Consider the following 4,849-nt stretch of genomic DNA (forward strand, 5'->3'; position numbering starts at 1 on the left):
TGTTAGAAAAGATGGTATCTTAGAAAGACACCAAAACCCAAATCAAGAAGATGAAGCTGAGGCAGGACCCACAAACAAATGCTGAGGTGCAGCCATAAGAGGAGCTCACACGCATATGCTCTCCTGTGCTCCCACAGCAACAGCCATAGACTCTCAGGGGCTCCACTGGAAATGTCCAGACCCTCTGAGAAGTACAGCATGTTGACAAGACAAATGGCAACAGCATCCTCACGCAGCTTTCCACTCCACAACTTGATAGCTTCATAGTTGTCTGCTATAACGACTGTGATCAATTACACAACTGTCACATTCTGCTCAAACGAGGGAGACAAGTAACTTAGATTCATAAATTCCCAATGGAGCAGACAATGGTAAGACAAATCTCAAAGTCCAGACATTTATTAATTTACCACAATGTACTAACTGAATACATGATAATTAACTAAGTATATAATGAACTATGGCAAGTGTAAGAGTCAGTCAGAAGATCAGCATCGTCTCAACATTGTCATCAGGGACATGGACAGTGAGGTACCTGACAACGGCCTGCTTGGCCTTGCCGATCCCTGGAGTGGAATGTGGTGCCAAGGCTCCTGAATGCAGAACTGTGCGGCACAGCGAGTGCTGGGCTGTTCTCCTGAGCACTGACCCATGTGGTGCAGGCGGTGCTGGGCTGTTCTGCGGTGCCTGAGCTGTGCAGTACAGAGTGCTGGGCTATTGTTCGGTACCTGGGCCTAGCCAGAGCTGTTAGAGATAACCGCAGAGCCACTGTCAAAAAAGATGGATCGCAACTGTTGCCATAACATCGATGAAGAAATCATGAACCTTAGATGAACTTTGCTTCATTATCATACCAAAACACACCTCCTGGTGGAAGGTTGCCCGCCTCCAAGACTGACCACGCCTCAGACACCCCTCCCTGCGCATGTGCGATGGCCTCGCTTGAGAAGGGCAGAGACCCCCAAGGGGGAGGTGGAGCAAGGTGTGTTACTGAACATAAAAGGATGACTTCGGAACAACGAAAATTGGAAGCTTCCCCACCAAGGACCACGACGATCGACGACACAGCATCAGCTGGACGCAGGACTGTTAGGACGTTCATGAGATCAGCGGTGGTAGCTATAACCTCTCCCCTCTCTCTAAAACTTTAATTTTCTCCTTTCTTTCACTCATCTCTATCGTGTGCTGTTTCACGGGCAACACAATAAAGTTTCACTGTTTTATTACTGCCATCCCGTTTGGTGTTGGTTACCTTAACTTTGCACTTTCGAGATCGTAGCAAACAAACCATCATGAGTCCACCGAGTGGACCATGACAGTAAGCAATATAGTATGCCTTGTGCTACCTAATGATAATAAGGAAAAAGGGAAAAAAGAAAAGGAGAAAGAGATAGAGAGGACAGAGATCACTGGCCTGGGTTCCTGCATCAGTTCCTGCATCAGTTCCGCCAATGAGCATTGAAGAATGCATCTGTCTTCTTTGTTTCTCTTCCCTTTTTCTTCTTTTCTTTCTCCTCAATTTATATACACTTTGCTTGGGTCCCTCCTCTAGGTTGACCTACCTATCTATGTATGAGGAAGAGTAGAGTGCTTCATAGGATGATGTAATTAGCATGATTTTGTTAATCTTCATTAGCATAAGCAGGGGCATCAACTTTAATATGCATTTTGTGGATAATGAAGGAAAGGTGGCCCTGGAAACTTTACAAGATGCACCTGAGCAGAACTGTCCTGTCTTCACAGAGCTCCCTCCTTTGGCTGCATCCTGTGCTATCCAGGCTGCCTTATCAGCTCCAAACTCCACACCATCCACCCTGTGACTATAGTTTCATTACTTGCAAGTGTTTGAGACATTCCTCAGCCCAGAGGGCCTCTGTTCACCCCCATCCCTTACCTCTTTCTCAAGCTGTTTTCCTCATTCCTTGTTTCTCACAGGCCTGTTTCTCCCAAGCCCCATTTCGGGGAGTTACAAGTCATCTCTCACAACAACATGTCAAATTAAAGTCAGATCAACCCAGGGTTGGCTATCTGCTAACTTTACATTGAGGACATCATCACAACAGCTAGATGTGACAATTCATGGCCACTAATACTTCAATATATTTCACTTCTACCAATAGCAACAGCTGGACTGCATATACCAGCTGGAGTGTTGTTGATCCCAGTTAAGTGCTATTAAGAGGCACCTACACTGTCAAGGTGAACAAAATTGTGTTTCTAAGCTCAGGATATATAGTGCCAGCCATTGTTATAGGATAAATCTGAGAGCAATATATTCTGAAATATACAAGGTTTGGATTTGGTTTCTTTTGGTGGCTAGGTTTTATTTTATTTGGAGGGAGAAGGGAGTAGATTGACACCCAAGATGTCATATTTAAGTTCAGCAATTTCTGGCAATTCCAGTGCTGGTTTTCTTTAGAAGAGCATTAATTTTCAATCATATGAATATTAATCATGTATTAGAAGATAAGGCATTAGTGTCTGTGCAATGGGAGCACTCTAAATGTTGATTTTAATGAACTATACTGTACAATGATGAAAATTACTTCTATACTTTAAATTGATAAACTGCTTTAAGAAGCAGTAGAAGTGTGAAAGAAAGAAAATTAAAGGGATGGGGTCATCCATTATGTTATGTTACACTATGATTATATTATGTTTGTATTATTACACAATATTATTGGTGTTGTGGTTTCACCTAAAGATTCTGGATGAAATTGTAACACTATCAGGATAAATCTAAAGAAAGGGAAGAATTTTACAGATAGGAAACAGAGGCACAAAGGGGCTTCTTCAGCACCAGAGGTAAGAATTAAGTATGAACCTTCTGAAGCCCAAAGAGGTGCCCTGGTAATAAAGAAAGGAATAAGCACTTCAAGGGCATAGCTCATCTGATCTAGTTTAGGACATTCTCTGCACCCAGGAGATGCCCATTTCTCCTCACTTGACTCCAGCTGGGCAGTCTCAGGGGTCACTGCAGGACCGGGTGAGCTGATGAGGCTGTGCCAAACCTGGGTGAACTCAAACTGTGCAGCATGAGGATCAAAATCTGTTTTATTTGCCTTCGCTTCCTTCTGCCTCTCTCTCTTCTATTTCTGTCTGAAGACCTGAGTATGGACTGTATCAGAGCAAAGCACACCCTGACAAAATGCTGCTCAGCTTTCATATTAACACTTAAATTAGATTCAGAACCTGCTTACAGATGGGTACCTGTAGAAGTACCTGTGGAAGTTTGTCTAGATACAGTCAGTGGATTACATCAAACTAAGGTTATGCATTTACTCCAGCATTATTCTTCCTCCCTCACCAACAAGTATCCAAAATTACTAACATAAATGTCTGAGGAAATACACATAAAATTATATCCAAAAGAACTACATTCAAAGCACAGTAAATCATGAGGCCAAGCACTTCAGAATTAGAAAATAGAAGAATTAAGTCTGTGCAATGTTCAGCTCCCAGCTCCTTCCATTTCCCTTGTGTGCCTGCTCTGTTGCTTTTTTTTTTTTCCCAAACAGCGATCTCTTCTTTGTACACTGAATAGTTATTTATACTTCTTTTTTATTCAGCGTAGTTGTTCTGAGCTTTCTACAGTTCATACCATCAAAATATGCACTGATAAGAAAGTATTTGCTTCCTCTAGGCTACTTTTGTAGCATATTTCCCTACAGCATCTGCCTCAGTCTGTCAAATATCTTCAATGCAGAGCAGCAGTTTTAGCAATGCCTGTAGGGATCTGAGTGGAAACACGTGGGGAGCTGAGAGGACACGAAGCCTGTGACTAGAACAGGGGGAGTGGGCAAGGAGCACTGCAAATGACAGGGCCCAGAAGGGAGGTAAAAGATTGAAGATGAGACAGAAGTGGGAAGAAGGAGATGAAATGGAGGAAAAGGAGGCGAAATGTGGTGTACTCAAAAAACTGGGAAAGATGAAAGGTCTAAGATGGGTTGGCCAGAGCAGATGGGAACAGGAAGGGATCTCAAAGGCAAAGGGAAAACCAGCCCTCACCAGGGTCCCAACCTTACAGAAATCTGAAGGGAGATGCTCCATAAGCCCAGTCCCAGCCACCCTGGCACTGTCCTGCCAGCCTGTGCCATCTGCTGTCCGCAGAGGAGATACACACCTGTAACACCACCTGGTTGTCCTTTTCCATGTCAGGCTTGGCCAAAAGAAAATTTGGACTTGCAAAAGGAAACAGTGAGGTCCCTTAGGCTGTTGAACAGCCCCAGTGAAGAAATAGCAGCAGTCTCATCAGGTAATTTGTTTCCAAGTAGGTAGGCTAACAGTATCAAAAGAAGTGCTTTTACACAAGTCCATCTGGAATGGAATAGAGATTTAGGAAGAGATTCTGCCCTCTCTTATAATGATACTGGTACAACATAATTGCTCTGGTCTCCTGCAGTTCATGGAAAAAAAATCGCAAGCCCCTGTCTTGGTAGTGCTATGTCAGAGGGGTAAAGGAACAGAACTTCACATCTTGCAATAGCATCCTGCATCCAGACAAGTTTTAGGATTGACCCTCTGGGATACACTTTCTCTTACAGGTGTATTATTGACATCCCTACTACACACAGCATAATTCAGGTTGGAAGGGATGTGTGGAGCTCAGAGATGATTTCAAGGTTCAGGCAGATTGCTCAGGCCTTGTCCAGTCTCATTCTGGGGTGGAGATCTCCAAGGCTGATCTAGTGTCCAACAACCCTCATAGAAAATTTTTTTCTTATACTTAACAGGAAGTTCCCCTTCTGCAAACTGTGGCAGAGGAGTATGGCTCTGCTGTCTTTCACCCTCCCAGCAGGAAGCTGAAGAACACCATCAGCTGCCCCCGCAGACCTCTTTTGTCCAATCT

General features: G+C 43.8%; 1 long non-coding RNA gene across 1 annotated transcript; it reads left to right on the forward strand.

Annotated features, from left to right (window-relative positions):
• The first annotated feature begins 370 nt into the window (after window positions 1-370).
• Window positions 371-1,368, forward strand: LOC113487657. The gene is made up of 2 exons (XR_003399822.1): window positions 371-467; window positions 1,320-1,368. It is a non-coding gene; the product is annotated as an uncharacterized LOC113487657 (long non-coding RNA).
• Window positions 1,369-4,849: the final 3,481 nt, after the last annotated feature.

The sequence above is a fragment of the Athene cunicularia genome (genome assembly GCF_003259725.1).
Source record: "Athene cunicularia isolate RWA chromosome 1 unlocalized genomic scaffold, athCun1 chr1_part2, whole genome shotgun sequence".
Taxonomy (NCBI): domain Eukaryota; kingdom Metazoa; phylum Chordata; class Aves; order Strigiformes; family Strigidae; genus Athene; species Athene cunicularia.